The 21,718-nt window shown below is 39.2% G+C and overlaps 1 long non-coding RNA gene across 1 annotated transcript; it reads left to right on the top strand.

Moving 5' to 3' along the window:
- Positions 1-6,455: 6,455 nt before the first annotated feature.
- LOC135495816 (uncharacterized) lies at positions 6,456-21,107 on the top strand. Its single transcript, XR_010448605.1, has 3 exons — positions 6,456-6,719; positions 15,123-15,189; positions 20,078-21,107. It is a non-coding gene; the product is annotated as an uncharacterized LOC135495816 (long non-coding RNA).
- The last annotated feature ends 611 nt before the right edge of the window (positions 21,108-21,718 follow it).

Genomic DNA, 21,718 nt, shown 5'->3' with positions numbered 1-21,718 from the left:
ACTCTGTCTTTGTGGCAATGCTGGACACTGCAAAGATAAGCACTGCCAATAAGAGCAAGTGTAAGACAAAGGAGAAGAAGGAGAATATGAAAGATAGTGATGAAGAAGAAGAAGAAGAAATGGAAGAAGTAGTAGAAAGAACTTTTAGATATCTCTATGAAAATGCTTTTGCTATAGTATATACTATCTGATGACTATAGTCTTTAGTGCTGCAACTTCTCTCTCCAAACTAATATGTCTTGGACATGGTCTCTGTTGACAAGATTATTGCCTTGAACATACTTAGTCCTGAAAGCATCAGGATCAGCTCAAATGAAAAGAGATGCTGTGGTTATCAATGCCGTACTGGCATGAGTCACAGAGTTTTTCCATTGTATTCCTGTATCTTCTCCGCCATAGTTTTTTTCTGGTCAATATTCATTCGTGTCTAAAAGTGCCATCCTTTTCTCTTGGTTCACAACTTCGACACCATTAGTCATGGCCCTCTATAGTTACAGGACAGTTCAAGCCCACAGGATTATCAAAACATCAATTTTCTTGATGGTGCCGCCATAAACTATCTTCACTAACCCCTAGTTTATCCGGAGGGAAGGGCTTTGAACGAGTGTGATTTAATCAGTCAAGAACCTTCGGACCAGCATGCAACAAGATTTGATTAGTTATTTGAGGCCATGTGTTCAATATGATACTCAAGATTAACAAACCTCCCATATCTGTCTAAAATTCCTCTGAAGTATGATTTGGTTTTACCGTTTGTCTAGTTAACCTTGGAAAGCATTTCTATTATGACCCACACATGTCCACTCCATGCCAACATGATATTTAAGCTTTAAAGATCCCTTATTTGTCTGAAATAATGAGTTGGAGGCCTTCTGTGATTTATTCATGTCCTTTACCAAATTTGACCTTGGAAAGCACTGCCAAATTTGACCTTGGAAAGCACTGCCAAATTTGACCTTGGAAAGCACAGACATTATGATCCACATATCCACTTTCGCCAATATGATATTCAAGCTTATAACCTCTATTTCTCTCTGAAATCATGCGACGGTGGGAACTACCATTAATATAAACCGAGTTGCATCGGCTTCCCTGTCTGACGTTCTCGGATTTTCCCTTCAAATCTCGGTTTATTTATGAGGATGGGATTACTACCTCTGACTGTCTCCCCAGTGTAGTAATCCTTTAATCCATCCTATGAGCTTCCCATCAAGTCGGGATTTGCCGCAGATGATAGCGATGATTATCGTCCATGTCATATCAGGTCTATTGGAATAATCTGTGCATGTATGTAGACATCTCTTCATGGTTTACATGCAGTTCCGTTCTTCTTGGGACGAAACAAAATCTATTGTGGAGGAGATTCTTTAGCGTCACCGACGAATGTACTCTTCTGGCTGTGAGCCTTAATTAAGTGAAGAAAATCAAAGCGAATTTGTGATTACTTGTTGAAATGTCTTTGGTTAAGTCTGTGGCTGTTGTGGAGTCTGAACATGATGCCAGTGATTGGAAAGAAGGATGCACAGTTGACATACATTCAATGGTCCTTGATAGACTCAAAATCCTGTTTTGAAAACCGGCCCTTTAAGGTTAGTGCCTTTTGTTAACTGAACCCCCAATTAGAACAAGCAGTCCTTGGTTGATAGAGCTCTCAAAATCATCGCAATCTCCGACACCAACCAAAGCAGTCGTCTCAAAGTCCGTCAACCACTTCCTGCTGCAGTGCATTTGATACTCATATGAGCACATTAGGCTAAGCATTTGTGTTATTGGTCATGTTGGCCAGTTAGTTAATTCATTCCCTGGCTATCAACTTTCGCCTATTGCCTCTGATTATTCCTCAGGGAGCTAATGTCTGGGGAAGGCGTAATAAAATTTGCTACATATTTTGTAAATTACCCCTCTAATTTGATTCCACTTCCATTACAAACTGGCTATGATGGCCGTCATTATCTCGAGCTATTCCTGATGAATATTCGGTTATATTAGTCATGTTACTGGTCTATGTCCCAAGCCTTTTTTCAATTAAACTGTTCGCTGCTCTGCATCATGGCAGCCATGGATAGCTGCTGCAGGGTCATAGCTAGGTGGGGGGGGGGGGGGGGTGTTCGGGGGAAGGGGGGCTTTTGAGGCAATGCACACGTGACTCCTCAAGCTTCAAAACTGGTTTCATACTGATGTTTTGCCTTTGAAGCCAATACAGGGACAATCTTAAGAGATGTGTTGCTGTCCTAAGAACAAAAAGCTAGCTTTGACTCTGTGCTGCTGTTTTAATGAAGCAATTTTTAGGAAGATTTTAGGAAGATTGAGGGTTCTGCTATTCTGATAGTGCAAGGCCCTACATGGGCCTGCAATGATAGTTCAAAGTATTCTGTTAGTCATTTGGCTGGACTTTCTTTTAAAACTTTGCTGAATTAACTCATTTGGCATGTGTAGCCAGCAATCTTTAATAAATTCACACATCAATTGGATCGAGTTATCAAAACTGGACAATCAAAAAAATTACAGATTAAACTATGGAGCGTCAGTCTACAGATGGTGAATGGCCATTAGGCCTTCCAGCAATGATTTTAAGCACAATATATTTCAAATAAAATTAATTTGGATGAAATTAAAACAATTAAGATAAGAAGATAAGATAAGAAGAATTTGATTTCACCAGATAAATTCCCATGGTGTTCATGCAGCTCAGAATGAGAGATTTCACCCAGTCCAGGATATGCTACATCTATAATCCAGTATGACATATGTTTCAACAGAATCCTGCTCATTAACTGCACTAATTAATGCTGATTTGATTGATGATAGACAATAATCGTGCACAAGCGTTGAGTTGGTTCGGGATCGTTTATCATGATATCTCCATCTGGGATGAAGTCGGTCCCAGGGGAGCGCTCTAACAATAAGTGAGGGTTAGCATTACCCCATTAGCGAGTGAGATAAACCATGATAATTCAATTGAAACTGGGGTCAACTGTGACTAACCGTAGCTATGCAATTTTGAGTCAAAATGAAGTTGTTTTGGTGCTGATCTGACTGGCAGTCATGAAATAAAGAATAAAACAGAATCAGGATGTTTCTGATGACTTCAGCTAGTATTCTGATTGTCTCCTATCATTCAATCATCCAATTGGATCCATGACAAAATGTTTTTAAGGCAAATTATATCATTTAAAGGGAAGGGGCTTTGATATATTAATCTGAAGAGTCTCATTTTCTACCTCTTTTAAATGCATCTATGAGAGTGAGTTCTATCTGAAATTAGCATACCACCTGTAGTATACGCCTTCTAATTGAATACTGAGTGTAAAATAAACTTGCAGCTGACTGATTTATCTGACATTTTGATACACATGTTTCTTTAAGAGATCCCCATACACAATATATCTTCTTTAATTAACCTTTATTGGCAATATCTGTAATCCTACCATCTTTGCCATGATAAGACACGTTATCCTGCGAGCTTCGTCGGAATGCGTCTCATCAACAACAAATGGTACAAAAACTGTCTAGGCGGACATGCCGACTGTACATTGTTGACCCATCTCAGCTTGCAATACTGATAGTTTCCAGCAATTGCGCCAGCATTATCAATAAAGTATTATATCCCCGGAGACTCTGTATTGGTTGGATATGAAATTAGTGCTGTCTGGGTATTGGAAATGCATGTTTCATCTGTAAGAAATTCTGGGCAGTTTTGGTTGTGCTCTGTCTGGTTCTTCTTCTTGAAGTGCATATCCATAGAGAACTTTGTATACTAAAATATCAGGAAATGTTGTATTTGGTCGTGTTTGCAACAAAAGGGTTTGGTAATGTGGACATGTTTCCAAACACAATCAAAAGTGATGAGGAGTTAAGGTCATATCCCTTGTACATTTATACTTGCAGTACATGATAATGCAAATAGATGCTGCTAGTATTGTACCAGGGCCGTTCCTTGTACCACCTTGGCTTACTGTACTGTGTGTCCCTTCCTCTAATGACTGACATATTGTGCACACTGTGCATATTGTGATTGATGTATCAATTACTTTTCTCTGTATTAAACATAGATAACCCATTTCAAACGTACCATTATTGGGTCACAGCTGTTGCTGGATGGAATATTTTCAGGAATATGATCTATTTTAGTCGTTCAATAAAACATTATTTAGAAAACGCTGCATCCTTCTCTTGGTAGCAATTGGCGGATTGCCCTCATGCAGTTACAGGCTGTTCAAAGGAGAAAGAGTGGGTTAATTCTGGTAGGCTGAGGGCACAATTGATATTTTCAATCAAATTTTGAAGTTCGCTGATAAAGGTATCTCTCAAAGAATAAAAGAGTGATTCCTTCATCGCCCAGGAAGAGTTTCAGATGTAAAAGTTTCAAGAGTATTTAAGGTAAGGTGGTACAATTACATGTATAGCCCTGGTACAGTTATAGTCCGGGTGCATTGATATGTACTACGCTTTCTCTCCTTTAGGGGATATAATTGTAATTCACCTTATTTCAGGGAGGAATCAGTTGTGTTTACTAGTTGTCTTCCATATTAGTATCACCGATGGTCTCTCAAGTCGTAACCTGATGACTACTGTTTATCCTTGTTAGATCCTATTCATATGTAGTGCCATTTCGTCCTTTTCATCTGAAGGCCAGACGGCACATCAAGTGTTGGTTAAGGAAATTATTGTCCCGATTTACAGGAAATGGTTGACTTATTTATGGTAACCAAAGTCATCTGACAGCGTGATTTCTTGTCATCAGAATACAGTTTATCGCCTAAAGGATACAATTTGGTTTAGGTGAGTGACTCCATAATATCATTGGGTGTAATATCTTCTGCTATCGGCTTCCATATTCCTGATACTAACGGCTATCTTTCCTTACCAGTACTTCCCATCAGTGTCTTTGTAAAGGGAAATAGACCTGGTTTGACCTTGACCTAATATTCAAGATCACCAACCCTATCAAGTATATGAACGGATATTCCCGTCTTGATGTAAATCTGTAGTTCTTTAATATTGCTTCTCTTGCATTCTCATCAAGGTTAGGGTCAAGTTATGATAGAGTGGCATCCCGTTGGTGCCATCTCTTCATGCTGAACCTTACTTCATCAGATCTATCTCCTGTTATTAACATCAGTGAGATTGCTCCTCTGACATTAATGACCACTTAACTCGGTTAAAGGAGTATCTTGTTATCTGACGTGGTGCACTTATTCATTTGCATTCTCAGACCACTGGCTAGTTAGGATCTAGCTTGGGATGTAAGTGAGAAATCAGACAGTATTAATGGTGCAGTAATAGTAGACATAGACCCAGTCATGAGTGGTAAGCTGTAGAAGCAATCATGTTGGTTTTTTCTTCATCAGTTTTCTTCATCAGGGTTTCAGTTGTTGTGAATATTTACCTCTTTTGATCATGTTTGAAATTAAGGTCATGTCTCCGAGCTAGAAAACAATCAGCAGTCCCCATGATTTAGGTTGTGTTGCTGTGAACTAGACTGAACTGTAAAGTGAGTGTCATCTTGCAAGATACTTGATGTCCCCCTGGGCATGAATCAGGTAGGACAGATGAAACATAATCTGAAGAGATTTTGTACCCTATGTCTGTTAAAATCATGCAGTAGCCCTCTGGTGAGTTGACCCATAACCACTATATATAGAGATGTGCATTGTGGGCATCTTGACCCAATGAGGGTTAACATTCGTGAATTGATATTCTCATTTCAATGAGAACATCAAAAGGAGTGATTTTAACCCTTGACACTTCAACATGTTCAAGATGATTGTGGAATGTTGATCAACAACCCCAAATAGTATCCTGATAACCTTTGACTTAAATCATGTTTCAATGTTTAGTAGTCTGGAGATAAGTCTTTGCCATTTATCATCAGTCCTGCAAGTTAAGGCCACCCTACTAGCCATGGGATCAGACATTGATCTGTCTTCTAATTAAAGTCTGTGACCTAAATGATTATATTCAATACCGCATAGCTTAAGAGGAGGAGTTATCTGTCTTGATGTCAAGTTAAAATGTCTTGTCTGGTTCCCTTGTACCATTTTGGCATAATCCCGAATCTTGCTAGTCTGTACCGACTTTCCCAATGGTTTTTTCTTCTGTCACAATCCCGATAGCTGTTTTGGAAGGCAACCCTGGTGTTCCAAAAAAGACCCCCTCCCCGCAAGAGCAGGACACATGGACAATAGTACTTTAGTGGAAGGAGGCGTCTGAGTAGAAAAGGGGTTAATGAGAATCTTCTGAACTTATTTCATTTGCTCTAGTTTCATCTTATTATAAATAACATAATGTATTACTTCCCTTTCACCTCTGGCCTTGCTCACATGGAAATATGAAATGTGCAGGCCAACAGAATTCTAAATTCAAGTTATTAGAGGAAAAGTAGGCCAATTGCCTTGCCAGTGTCGAGAATGTTTGGACTAAACTACAGTGAGAGAACGGGGTCAAAGTGATCATGTGCTGGTTGGTGCATTCTGTGCTAGATCACCTCGAGAATCTAGCACAAGGGGAGGGGCAGTGAAGGGACCGAGAAACTGCAGTAGCTTGGCTGGCGATGCTCCCGTTTGAAGACTACAACTGCCGCCATAGTAGCTCATTGTTGTTGCCCCTTTCTTTCATTACAGATGTCATGTTATACGGCTGAGTGAAATTGTAAAGAATAATGTTTCGGCTATGGAGTTGAATGAGAACATGTTGGCACAGCATCGGTGATGAAAACGGTGAGTTTAACCTTGGAGTTTTCTTTCCACTGCATGCTGCAATAATTGATACTAGGTAAATTTCCATGTTGTAAGGAGGACCTTTCCTAATTTCCTGTTTAGCAAGCATAAATGCGTTTTATTTTCTGATGTTTTTTTGGCGATTCATTTGATAAGTGTTAAAAATGAACAGTGTCAGCAATGGCAGTGAGTTAAGAGTGCATTTGGAGTAAGCTTCCAATATATTCTCCAAGTATGTGCGTGTCCTGTTCTCATTTGAAGTTATATAAACTTATCACGTGGTAACTAACTTAGGCCTATTAACCTAGCAAATGGCCTGAAAAGGTGACCTTTTCGTTGGTGAGGGGGAGGGCTCGGACTCCATTTCCATTCCGTACTCAAAACTCATTATTGTTCGTGGACCCAACCATTTGGGAGGCAAACCCGTACATAAATCTCGCTAAAATTACAGCGCTAATGCACTAACCATTAGATTTTGGTAACAAATGAAGAATTTGTCAACGCGAAATTAAAAATGTACAGATTGGCAAACTTCGGCTTTGCGAACATTACCCGGTTTGCCGTACTCTAGATGCTACTCCTCCTACCTCCTGAGCACCCTTTCGAAGGAAACATCCTATCCTAGGTGATTATTGCCCCATATCATCAAGAATTGATAAAGACCTCTTAAGAGCTAGTCTTTATAAATTCTTGATATCATTCAATGTTTTGCCATTAGCCAACAAATATCATCTTTTGCCAATAGCATCATCCACAGACTGCGCATTTTACGTCCCCATGATGCCAAATCACCATCTGAGATCCGTAACCTCAATTTTCTTTGATCAACTTTTTTTACACACTTTCTGATTCAGTAGTCTGTAATTGTCTTACTTCTTTTTAAAGCAATGAATAGTGATTTGTTGGAGTATACTTGATGCAGGGTCAACTGCTTTGCACCCGTACCAAATAATGTGTTAAATCTGTGAAGTCAGTTTCACCACTGAATGATTGTTGACTGGAATTGAAAGTGTACAAAAGACTCCGCAAATCGGGGCATGAGGTAGTGGGTATTTGCAGCCACCAGGTACCACCACTGTTGTGTGGTTGTCATCAATATGATTGCCTATCTGGCGTGTTTGACAGCTAAAATAATGATTCTTTGCATCTGTAATGCTAATTGCTTTGGTGGCCTATCCTGTGCCATGGCATGTTTTATTCATGTATGTATATAATTCAGTCTGCATCCACTTGGACATATATCACCCTGGTATTCAGGTAATTGCTACCTTAAAATGCTGTATAAGGGGCAATTGCAGAAATCTTTGCGTCTCTCATCAGGGCTTATTTGTATCCCTGATATTTTGATAAATTGAAAACGCCATTGGTGACTTTTACCACCTCCTAAACGACGAAGGTACAGTACTGGTCAATAGTAATTTTACCGTCATTTTACCATCAGATGAGGGGAGCAAGCTGCTATCCGTTATCCGCAGTGCAAGCTGCTATCTGTTTTCTTTAGTGAGAAATCCCTGCAATGTCAAGAACTCGAACTTGGACTGCAGAGAAGAAACAGAACAATTGTCAATAGTTTTGCGTGTTCAGAGAAAAAACCTAGGAAATGCTTTGTTGGGCCACGAGAGATATGGTAATGCAACTGAGAAACATGGACACCAGTGAAGTCATTATTTGATAATTATATTAATTTTGTAGCCAATCATAATTATAGACATCAAGTGTGCAATTAGCAGGGCACTTGCTAAATGAACCGCTATCAAATGATTACTGGTCAGTGATGTTATTTTGTGCCTAGTTTGCTGATCAAAAAGGTTGGCCAGGGGTCAGACAAATTTCAGGATTATATGCAGTTTTATACACGTCTAGTCAGCGATATTGGGTTGTCAGCATATATAATTGTACCGAAAAGTCAGCAGTGAAATTAGCTTTCGATTTGAAATGTAATGGTCATTTTGAGGGATAGCTAATACAACAATTGGAAGAGGGGGAAGGCAGATACACACACATAATGGTGACTGCTCAAACAGATTTGGTGCTTGGCCACGATCGGGTTTTAAGTTTCTGATTGTTCCCAGCCAAACAATTTAGAATCCTCAATGATTGATCATTCCCTTGCCACTGATGAGAATGGTGCACAGTTGATAATATTGGAAAATACATCATAAAGAATACATGCAGCCAGTAAATATCCTCATGTCATGTTTATAGTGTGCATTAATTTTCAAAGGATGGCCGGAATGGAGGCTGAGTTTTTCGGTTGCTTGCGTTTTTGCTGTGGAGGCAATTTGATGTGGGGTCTCTCATTGCTGCACCAATACTTGGATTATTCCATGGAACTTGATGGGGCTACTTTAGATGTAGCAAGCTGACAAGGTCCCGGAACGAAATGAACACGCTGTAGGCACGGCAATCAACAGATGGAGTCGCAAAAAAACAGGGAGTTGGCAAAACTTTGTTCTGACAACCCTTTGAAACCTTCTTTTCCAGTATGTGTTCTCCAAATCATATGCAGAATTTTAGTAGAAGTCTTGACAATAAATGTGTTCGTATTTGGAGCAAAAGCGATTGACTTCCTGTAGTGGGAGTGCAGATGTATTTCCTGTCATTGGTTTTCCTCCATGCTCATACAAAGAGAAACAGTCTCAGTCAGACAGATATTGAGTCAAATTGCAAGTGTCAAGTTTGAACCACTTCTGGGAGCTTGGTTGGTAGCAACTGAGAACTATGTCACCTCAGTCTCCATTTCAGTTTGTTGACTCAGGTCAGTACCATAGTAAGTTGAAGCTTTGATACAGGAAAATGTGCACTAACCTAAAGGGTGACTCATGAACTTTTTTGTTTTACATAAATAACAATAGACTATTTTGGGGAAATTAAAATAAATTTTGAATATTATACTTGACAATACAAATTGTCTGATAGTGGTACATGAAATAATGTGTTCTTAGTGACCTGAAAGTTTCAGGACACTTAATTTTGATGCCATAAAACATTTCCATGGAATTTATATATTTAGCTTTATTGGTGGTTGGGGACAGGTTATTGTGGGGAAGAGGGCAGAACACCACTTTTCACCCCAAATCTTCATGATAAACACAAATATTTGGATATCGTCTGCTCAATACAGTCCTCTGACTTTTGTTTTCAAAGATGAATATGAGGCTGAACTAAAATGTTTTTTCAATCCAGAACTGAATGAATGTGACGCTGCCCTTGAACTCATGTTTTTAATTGTTAAACCACTTCTCTCTTCACAAAAGCACTTTCTTACACAGGTCCAGCTGTCTGGCAGTCAAACTTGCTTAGAGGAATACTGGAGCGTTCTCGAAAACCCAGTGCAATCATGCCCATGAAGGGAAGGAGAAACCAGGGCTCGTTAACCCCAATATCCTATCAAAGTCCAGAACGGGAATTCTATGCCAGACATTGCTGGCATCTTAAGAATTCTGTTGCTTGATCAAATGTCTGCCTGTCAACATATTTGAGGTCATGTTTAGTCCAAACATTCTGGCAAATATGAATTCTAATAAGCTAGTCAATATGAAATCAGTATTGGGTTACAGCACAAGCCCTGTCTTGACTGCGGTCAGCTTTGAGATCTGTTGTATGAGGGAATGGGGGTGATCAATAAGTTCTGAGATCAGGCTTTTTTTTTCGTTCAGGGTTGTATCCCATTAATGCATTGTTGATGAATGAGCAAACCTGTGCAAAATTAACCAAACCATAACCAGTCCCATAATCTTAGAAAAAAGTTTTTTTCACTACAGCCTCGCTAAACATGCCAAACACACTCGTGAGAAACATTAGTTTGATCCAAATATTATAGATGGCAACACTTTTGAAAATTATTTGCCCTTACAATAAAAGTAAGCATTGTTTAGTATTGTTATTTTGGTCTTCATAAAATATCTCATTTATTCCCCAAGAGTAAATATGGCAAAATGTGGATCCCTCTCAAACTTTATTTGCTCCACTGAATAACATTATAATATAGTAATCTATCACTCCTTTTGAACCATTGTACACTAGTCATGAAACCACAATATGATTTTCCAGCGTGTTTCTATTGACACGGTCAACTATTGAGAGAAAGTCAGAGCTTTGAGTGCCCCAGTGTCGTGTTGAGCCTTGGGACGAAATGAAAATTTGACCTGTTCTTTGAGCGATACATTACAGACTTTCTGGTCAATGAAAACCTGGCATGCTACAAATTGACCTGTGGCCAGTGCCAAGGTCACCCTTGTATCTTGTGATACTTTGGCATTTGAGATGATGACCAGTCGTTCATTTAAAAATCTCGAGTATCTGATATTCTAGTCAGAGTAACTTTTGATGTGAAACTATTTGCTGAAATCTGTCCGTTTGCATTTATTTCAATTATTTTCTTATCAATCAGCTTGTATTTTTCTTTGGAATCAGATATAATGCTGCCATCTTTCTATGTCGATTTCAACTATTGTGCAAGCTGTACTTGAAGGAGAGATGGTGCTTCTGTAGGAGAGTTGCTGTGGATACCAAAGTGTTACATACCTGAAAAACAATCCAAACATGGTTTTAACCCTCTATCCACATCTGACATTGTTGGAATGTGATAGGCATCCTTTTAATTAACGGACTTTGTAGTCCACTCTGCAATAGTTCTTCTATATCATTTCACTTGATGACCACAAGCTTGACAACTTCAAGTAGTTGTCAAGAGTGCCAACAGGTCTCACTGGCCACAGAAGGTGCCATTTGTAGCTACCTGTATAAAAAATGCCCATACCACCCCTCTCTGCCCTAGTGACCTTGATTGAGAGGTTCGCCATTGACAAGCTTCCATTTGACTGAGAACTTCCTGCCACTTAGATAATTGTGTGTGAAATAGGAAGGGCAGGTCCAAGAGCGGAAAGTGTGGTGAGTGTTTGGTGATATTTCTGCAAATTCCTTTATTGTTTTGTGGTCAGATTGGGTGTCCTCTTCGATTCCGTGGTAAACCAAAGGGCTATTTCCTTGATGAGTGATTGCCCACAGTGGCTTGCAATTGCATTATGGATGATAAGCATGAAAGCACTGGGTGTGCTCTATGCTGTCTTCATAGCTTTGAAGGCGTTCACACCTTCTTGCATGTGGTACTATCATTTTTGTGTAACAACCACTGACTGACTTACTTTGTCCAACAAGAAAGCTATAATGATGAAAGAATCTTCAGCAAAGAATCTTCAGCAATTGGCCAGCGGGCCTCTCTTATCATCAGCCATGCACTGTTAGAAAAAAATTCTTTATTAAAAAGGTTGGAAATAACAGTAGAGGTCATGTCACAAGTATTTACGCTCTGATCACAACTTACATTTATGTTCTATGAACTTTGGCAAGCGGCCTAATAAAAGGTACAGACAAGATCATCTCATTGACATTCTTGATTTGATGTGGTCTACTTTAACTTCCTTCCTCTTGATGTGCGGCCATTTCATTCAGGTTTAGCTATTGACCAAAAGTAAGATTTTATGATCTAATTGATTTTGCTCTATGCTGTCAGAGCAAATGAGAGCAAGCAGTGGTCTGGAGCTTCATGTGAAATAAGTACAGTAGAACCTCTCTATTAAGGACACCCTTGGGACTGACAAGTGCTGTCCTTAATAGAGAGGTGTCCTGATTGGAGAGGTCAAATTGAATGGAAACAACCAATTTGGGACCAAAACTAATGTCCTTAATAGAGAGGTGTCCGCTAAGAGAGGTTCTACTGTATGTTCACTGGCTCTTATACCATTCCATATTCTGTAAACAAAAGTCAAGTGTCATCCTATTAATGAAGCTTTGATCGGTACAGGATTGATAAGAAAAACATATAGGGTCTCTATCATCATGTCTTTGTATCCAGTCCCTCTCCCTGAGGCATGCAGTCGCCTTACAATTGGAGCAGGTATACCATGTCCTTTGACGCAGAGATCATCTTGGCATCCAGTGGTGATATTAGACAATTGCTATGCAAAAGCATGTGGCAAAAAATCTTTGAAAGTTTTCAAATGCTTTTTCCTGCTAATTTCTACCAAGTACCGAAGAAGTGATATTTTTTCATATCTTTAATATTTCATTTCCAAGGGTGTGCTGGTAGTTGATGTAACATTCCAGCTCAAAAGAGTATCGTAGTAAAATAAATGTAACGGTGTATTAAGCATAATTCAGCATAACAGCTCTTAAATAATAAAAGAGAAACTTCTCTAACAATTGTTATGAGTGTCTCTCCATATCAAGGGTTTTTTACCGGCTGATTACTTTTGGTTCCATTGACTTCATGTTTTGCCGCAGTCTTTGACATGACTGACATCAAAATCGAATCCCGCCTCAATGTATTCACACTTGCTTTACCCCGACCGGATATTGTTCAGGATCGATACTCCTCCAGCGATAGTGGTACATATCCATGTGTGTGGTGGACGGCTGTTCTATTGGAGGCGTAACGCCAGCATGTGCTTTACATTTCTCGCAATCAGCTGTGTCCATGATATTGAGCCTAATTATGTCCTTTCCATATGTGAAAAGGGTTCATTCAGCGATGGGGTTAGAGTAAGTTGTTTTTAGATTGCGTTGATTTGTTTCGATTGAATATTTGCATGCTTTTAGGCTTTCGGTGGCTTAATTGATTGGATGTCTTGTTGTTTGGGGTAGGCCTTGTTTGGGGTCGGCCAAATTGAATCTGTAGCAGTGTCAAGTCCTGCATGCATGCATTTCTTTTTGCTGTATGTATCAGGCCTAGCTTTTTGGTCAGGAGGGATCAATACACCTCTTCTGCCTTCATTGGCTATCATGAAGAAACTCTGTAGCCTTACTTAGTAGGGCTGGGGGGGGGGGGGGGGGGCAATTGCTGTTAGCTATTACAGGCTCATTGGCAAATAAGAATACTGATTGCATGAGTTCAGAGAAAATCATGGTGTGTGATAGGTGCTTTATGGGTCTATCTGGTAAACCTGGTCAAATTACGATCGTTTGGACAATTTCTACCAGATGTTGAAATATGCCTATCAGATTACACTTATTCAGTGGCATACATTTGGCACTGATCGTTTTATCGATATGTGTGGATTGAACATGTACAGATGATGGCTCTCATAGGCCCAGGCCTGTGTAAATGTAAAGTCGAGGACATCAGAATTGTCTGGTATTGATTTTACAAGGCACCTGCATCAGTCACAAACCTAGACCTAATGGCTCCTCAATAAGGACAATAGGAACACAGGTTTTTGCTTCTGATAATGTTGTAAAAAGGGTCTTCAGATGTAACTCATTAAAATGCATGAAAAATATGCAGTCTGGAAATTTGTCCTTGTTTTACAGAAGATGGGTTACCCCCTGATGTGTCTGCTATAGAAGCTCTCCTTGACAGCGTATTTGTATTTGAATAAGCTCTGTTGCGCTTGTTTGAACAGTGTCAGCAAAGCTTGAATTTGAAGTTGAAAAGCTCATGACAATGAATTGATATTAATGAATAGGCATTGAAATCTGGTTTTAATTCACCAGGCCTAGATTATCTTTTGAGTGGATCACTACATACAGAAAAAGCAGGAGTACTTTGCCTTTAAGTTTTGATGAGAAGAAACAAGAATATTACCTTTTTTCAGTGCACTCTGTATATTCTGAACCCGTCCTCAACTACCATGTAAAAACAGTATCAAAGCACATGATCAGAATTGGCTATCATCTCTTGACAAGGTTAGACCAAACTTCATTACCCTCGTTACATATGCAAATTGTTGCTATTCGTCTCCATTATAATGGTTGTAGCTATCAGAATGATTACTAAGCAGCTATGCTGCGGTGGTTATTTTTTCTAACCTGTGAATTATACATGGATACTACTTACAATTAACCCATTCTTAGATGCCCGTGTCATATAAAAAGCTGAAATTATCATGTTTTGCATGGTATATGGATGTGTTTTATAATGGGTTTAGGTATGCAGAGTAACTTAAAACAGCATTTCATTTTTTTTCTGAATTGGTTTAGATTTATTTGGGGCGGTCCATTTTTTAATGGTGATGAAAATGTTATACAAGTTTGCAACCCCTTTGTGATAAGTGCACATCAGGGAAGTGAGACATTGACATTGACACGACATCAGCTCCCCCCCCCCAAAAAAAGAAGAAAGAGTATAGTTTTTAACATACCCTGTGATGTATCTATTAGTACTTCATTTAATGAGGACGTAATTTTTCATTCCAGAGATGTGTGTCGATAGATTGATGTAGAAGCTAGGTCTCTGTCGGCTTGTTACTTTCAGCAACACCATGTAATGTGTTACAGAACCAGATTTTGGCTGCATCAGTTCATATTTTTCAGCAACACCCAATCATATGTTATAAAACCAGATTTTTGCTAATCTGTTTAATGGTACTCCATTTAATGAGGACATTTATTTCTTTATTCCAGAAATGTGTGTCAACTGGTTGTAATAAAATGATGCAGGAGAGGCTCAGGTCACCGGAAGTCTATTGAGGTCAGTGAATTTGGGTCAAGGGTGCTGGGAGGCATGATCAATGGATAAAACTACTGGTTTAGAAACGGACCATGGGCACTTTCAAAATTTCTGATAACACATATTTTAGGACTTAAAAAATTAAAGCTGAGTTTGGGCTCTTTTTTCCAGCAACTCCTTTGATATTTCGTCGATGTATGGCAAATACAATTGATAGAGTTTTATTTCAAATAAGAGTGAGATTGGCAGTTTAATGGCTTTTACCACTGCTCCTTTTAGGTGTTAATTTTCATGTTGGAGAAAGGTTTGAAGTATGTGTAATGCAAATGCCAATAAGATGATGCGATTTGCCTGGGCGACAAATATTTCCTGTTGAGGCAACTAACCGCAGATCATTCAGCTTGGTCTACACCCTATTATTCCTCCTTTAGTATAGTCAGGAATATTTCTGGGATGATTGAGTTCTAACCTACTGTTACCATACTCAGGCAAAAGTCTCCGTCCACGGATAGCTGATGGTGATTAATCATAAACGTTCCGTCCATGGGCCGTCCACGGATAGCTGATGGAGAATCTCCATCAGCTATCCGTGGATGGGCGTCCGTGGATGGAACGTCCATGGGCCGTCAGTGTATAGTTGATGGGAGACCAGTTGTTAAACGTTGTTTGCGATAATCATGAACTATCCATCCATGGGCTCCATGGATGGAACATTCATGGGCCATCAGCTATCCGTGGACGGAAACTTTTGCCTGTATACTATAAAATTGTACAAATCCATTCATCGAAACCAAAGGTTTTGCATCTATTGATATACCCTGGCTACATTTAAAGGAGGAATACATTCATTGTTTGAACATGAGGTTCAGGATGTGTACTGAAGATGTCCACACCACTGCCATCTAGCATAAATCAGCTGAACAATTAGTGTGTAGCTAGCCTCAGAGATGGCAGCACTGTCTACTTACGCTGAACAGACTGGAATTGCTGTGTTAATCGATAGACATCTCTTATCTATGTGAAAGGCAACAATCAAAAGAGACCACATAAAATTGTAACCTGGCCATAAGTCAATGCAATGCCCTCAGACACCCCTGTACTATAATTTCAACTGGCATGGTATTGGTATACGGTATACACAATATCAATTGAGTGTTATTAAAGAAATGAAGTTGTACAAAACCTATGCTGGACTAACTTGTTTTTTGACATATCACGATCTGCCAGCTAGCCATATAATAACTGTATGATAATTCCAACTGGGCTATTTAGTATACTCAAGAGTATTTCCGGCTAATGTAAATGTCCGTGGAGACACTTTGATAGGCTCGCTGCAGCTAACTCTGATAAGAAATGGAAGCTGTTTATATGCGGCAAGACTCCATGGAATTCAGGGTACTTTTACCAAAGGCTTTAAGGCTACTACTTCATTATGAATTTATGTCTTGACTCATTGAGTGCCACTTAGTGAGTTTATGGTTTAGAAAGGTGCAGGCTTACAAATACTGCTGATGTTTTTCCATTCAGAGAAAATCTACTCGCTCTGTCATCAAATGCACCACTCAGCGCTGAACTTTTACTACATCAGGAAAAGGGAACCGCATAAACTTCACTGAGTCCAAATTTACATGTACTTTAGTAGTTTAAATTCAATTTGTTCTTTCTTTAAAGAAGCATTTATAGGCCTGCTGTCATCAACATCACCCCAAGTTTCAGAAAAATATAGAAGGAAAAGTGATCTACTAAGCCAATTTGATGGGTGGATTCCACTGATTTTGGACAAAATTTATCGATCAATTTATCGATCTTCTCCACAATATATCTATTTGCTATTGACAAACCAATCAATTTTATCTCTGTAAATGTCAGACCAACTTGGTTGTGATCTACAACCGTTTTCTTTGGCTTGTACTCATCATGTGAAGTGAAGGGGCACTTTTGTTTGAAGTCAGGAGACCTTTACAGACATGTTGTTGGTGCAGACGATCATATATCATGTTGAAAAATCTCCCCAAATAGAAATATCGCAAGGCCAGAACAATCATTTTGCTGAGTCCCTCCCATCGCCAGGCCTTAAGAGTACTAACTGAGCAAAATGTCAAGAGCCTCCTTAACTTTACTGAAAATTACTCCAAAATGGCATTCACTTTTAGGCTGATGGTTGTACCTATTTCTATGGCACATGGTAAGTCCGTGACAGTGCCTTTACGCTCAACTTATGTGTCATTTTCCTTGGCCTCATCTTGAGGGAATATGTATTCACATGGTTTACTTTTACTGGTTGACTTCAGTTCTTGGTTTTATATTTCCATCTCTCTTTCAGGCCACTGTTGTCATGCACTTTCTGGAGGCACTCACTTGGAAACTTTTATCACAAATTTAGCCCCAGGCATATTGGCATACCCACACGACACTTGGATTTTCTTAGGCCAGATATTATATGTAGGCCCCAGTTCAGTGCAGTAGAATGCAGTGAAAAGACACCCTCCTCCCCTAAATAGTGGTATTTTCTGATACTTCAGACTTGGAAGTAGTAGCTGGTGAACAATAACATTTTGCTCATGAAATGAACTGTCTATAGTAGATGCTATTAAAAGTTGAGCATTTGGTCATGCTTGTGGGTCACATTTCCCCCAGTTAGTTACACTGATTACCCCACCTAATGAGGTGTGTGAGCATCATGTTTGTCCTGCTATTGATATCCATGATGTACCCACTGACTAGAAACCAACCAAATTGTCCTCCTTAGATGACAGCAAGGTTCCTGGCTTATTCTGATGGGAAAGTCAAAGAAGACACCACTGTTATATCTCTGAGGTTAAGTGACTCTCCAAGTAAAGAGCCAGTGAAAAGTCTAAAAGATGAATCTCCTGGTTTCCCATGGTTTCCCATGGTAAGACATGATTTGGGTCTTCTGGTCATGGCGACTATCAGCATAGGTGTTCTGATCACTCAAGTGCCTGGGGTGATTGAGCAGTGACCAGTGAGAAAAACAAAAATTGGATCTCCCGTGTGGCATTTTTTGTCTCTGGAGATTTAGGAGACTAGAAGAGAGTGAAAATGAAATGTGTGCTGGTCCTCTTCTTTCTCTTTTTATTCCAAGAAACAAAACAATAAACGTTTTTGTCACTTTCACCTAATTTCAATATGATTGAAGATGGCTCCAAAATCTGTCACATATTTTATTGGACACAGAAACTATTTATTTTTGATATCGCTATTTTCCCAGAACTCTGTTCTATATTTAGTGCAGTTCCATAGTAATAGTGGACTTGGAAAGTGTGTTTAATCATATCGAATTAGGTGGGTTTTTTGTGCCACCTTTGGTGGACCTTCAGCAATTAACAAGGTTTCTGCTTTATTTCACCTTGGCATCATCAAAGGTAGATTTAGCACCTTGGTGGCAAAGTTTGTCACGTTGTCTAGTTAACAGCATTTTTTAGCAATGAGAAAGATGATAAGTGTGCTCTTAGCCGAGTGATTTGAGGGGACCTAAAGGCTGTGGTTTCAATTCAGGGGCAGGCCTGTGGCTTGTGTTACTGGGCAAGACACTTTGCTCATCTGCTCCGTCCAGTTGCTGTTGAACCTTTTGCAAATTGAGAAAGATAGTCTTTTTACGCCGTCATCTCCTCTATTTCTGTCTATATCTCCGTAGGGCCCTATAATTATGACCACAGGAAAAAGTAAACGTTAATTGGGTGATTTAATAACCAGCTCACCGACAAGATCGTCACTGGCAAAAATCCAAAAGCACATTTAGGCCTTTGAGCTCTAAGTAGGGGTCTTTCTACTAAAGCTGCCCCAAGCAGCTTCTGGGACCACTATTGGTTGATAATGAACTGTCATATTCAGAATGATTTAATGACCACAACTTTTACAAGATTGCCATGGCAAGCTTAAGGCGTATCAAAGATGAAACCCTGTTTAGTATGATAGCAACTTTATCTTCACCTTAACACCCCACCTGACCCACCAAGAGATACCAATGTCACTATTTCATTCAAAATTAAACACTACTTCACGTTTTTTCCATCACATTTTTTTCTTATCGTGAATAAAGGTAACTAAGGAAATCTCTCGGTAAATTTCAACTTTGGTCATTTTGATATTAATCATTAATAATCTTTTCCCTTCACCTGTCAACAGGAATTTCCCATGCCCTGGCTTGTTTATTTCGCTCAAAACAGTGGGCATGGTCCTCTTGGTTTGGTCGGCCAGACAGGTGCCATAAAGATATTAATTACCACGAATGATAATAGAGGATGTTTTTGAGAAAAAATATACCATGATATCATCATATTATTTACTATTAAGGAAAAAGCATAAATGAAGTCATGGTCATTGATGTGTTGACCTCAGATTGCAAGTCACAAAGGCCAGGTCAGCTGGCGTCCAGCTTTTGCAGAGTTGATGGTGTCAGGCAGGCTGTCCTGAACCCATATCCCACCAGTAAACTTGGTTCAAGCGTGTTTCATGAATAGGCTCACTTGGTCTGTCAGAGCTGGTCTGTCAAGACAGTGCACGTACCACAAAAACTGAAAAATTAAACAATTTCAAGCTATAACTGAAGGCCCGGCAACCGCGCAAATAATGGTCTATATGGTCAAACTATGCCAAGATTAATGACCATGGTCTTGATAGTGTACATTTCAATGTTTTCATCCTTTTTAAATAAAGGTTGCTAAGAGGAGCTATATAGTATCTTTTTCACAGGTTATCACCTTTCCTTCAAACTTGGTACCTGATTTTCAGGTTGGTTGGTTGGCAAAAGTTTCATGGCAACTTTTGCTATGTCAGCTTATAAAAAAATTATTAGGGAGAACACACAGCAAGTTTATGTGTGTGTGATCTTGGACAAGCTTCTTTACTCTTGTTTTATGTTTAAAGTGTTTATGCCTTATACTTTCAGGTGATGTTATGTAAAGTCAAGTGAAGTGAAGAGTCTGGTTGTGAGAAGAAAAAGAACTGATTCTGGAAATAAACCAGCTGGTTGTAGATGCGTTGATCATAGGCCTAAACGATACGTGGTCCCTTCTCTGTGTTTGTCAGGGAAGAATGCTCAGCAAGCCAGAGCTACATCACTTAATTCCATTAGAAACACAAGTGTGTAACCTTGGGCAGGCCTCTTTCTCTCTGTCTCTTGTTTTAAGACTAGAGGAAAGTCAAGTGCCTTAATGGTAAAACACTTTGTTTACCTGATGACTTGAATAACATTGGAGTGAAAATGGCTGGATCACTTGCTAGAAAGTATACAAAATATCATTTGATTCTGCGGGACAAAAGTTATAAATGTGTTATCTCAGGTATAACATGAAGAAATTAAGACTTATTCCTCGTTTAATGGCTGATAATACAAGTAATAACAAATGTCGGAAGTAAACAGAATATTGTAAATCAGATAAAGAAACCTTATCCAAGTTGAAAATTTCCACTCTGGGAACAAGGTTGTTGTGGGGTTGAATGCAAGAAGCAACCTTGGTCCTAGTGGCTTGATGGAGATTTACAGAGATCCTGGAGATGAGGTTGATAATAGTGTAGTACCTCCTCAACTACTTGAGACCACGTGCGACCCGATCATGAGGTCAAACCAAACCATTAATTATGGATACAACTTGTTGTTTTGTTTACCTTCATTTACTTGTTTAGTAAACAGGAGCAGGCGATTTCCTGCAGCTGTGTAGTCTGCTAACCTCAGTATGATACTTCGACGGCATGCCCGCCTACCTTACCCGGCTCCCGGAGGGTACATTGATTTAATTTTGTTACTCGTAATAAAGATCACAGAGATAAGGTAACAAAGATGGATGAGCTAGTCGGTCTTTAATTACCATTTTTTGCGATGAGTTTTGGAGAAAAATTCCAATGCTGGCAGGAAGTGATGTGAACGCGAGTTGGTTTTTTCACTGATAAATGTATGTCTGTAAATCATGCGCATATTTCAAATTCTTGGGAAAATATAGGATGAAGACCAAGCTTCTTATAGTTTTCATTTTCTTCTGCTTGTACAACTTTTAAAATCAACGACATTTTGGGTATATCAATGCCAGTATGCAGTTTATTTTTTAGCTTTAAAGGCACAGTCCTTCCATTTCTGCATCTTTGACATGGTGACCCATGCTTGATTACAATGCAGAAGTTTTAAAATATGCCTGTTGTCAGAAATGCATAAGCAAGCTCAACTGATCCCCTTTTGCAGTGAAGAAGTTGTGACGATTGGTATAGCTTTGCCTTTGAAGGCCTATCACTTTTGTCACTTTGAAAACTGTTATTGTCTTTACTTCAAACCTTTTTAAAAGAAAATTCAGCATTTTATTCTAAATATGTACTGCACCTTTAAGAATGTTAAGTTCTGAACAGCTTAGTTCCAACCCAGGCCGAAAATCTTAGTGCACTTTACCTTTAACTAACCTGATCATTTGATTTTGTTGATGTGGTATGGTTAATTGAGGTATACATTCCCAGGACCCCAGGACCTGCACTCTCCCACTCATACACACTTGTTTAACGAAATCCAATCGAAATATCTTCCATGGCATGTTGATATCGAGAT

The sequence above is a fragment of the Lineus longissimus genome, chromosome 1, assembly GCF_910592395.1.
Source record: "Lineus longissimus chromosome 1, tnLinLong1.2, whole genome shotgun sequence".
Lineage (NCBI taxonomy): Eukaryota > Metazoa > Nemertea > Pilidiophora > Heteronemertea > Lineidae > Lineus > Lineus longissimus.
Note: the sequence above shows the minus strand (reverse complement) of the source record. Positions and strands in the feature narration are given on the sequence as shown.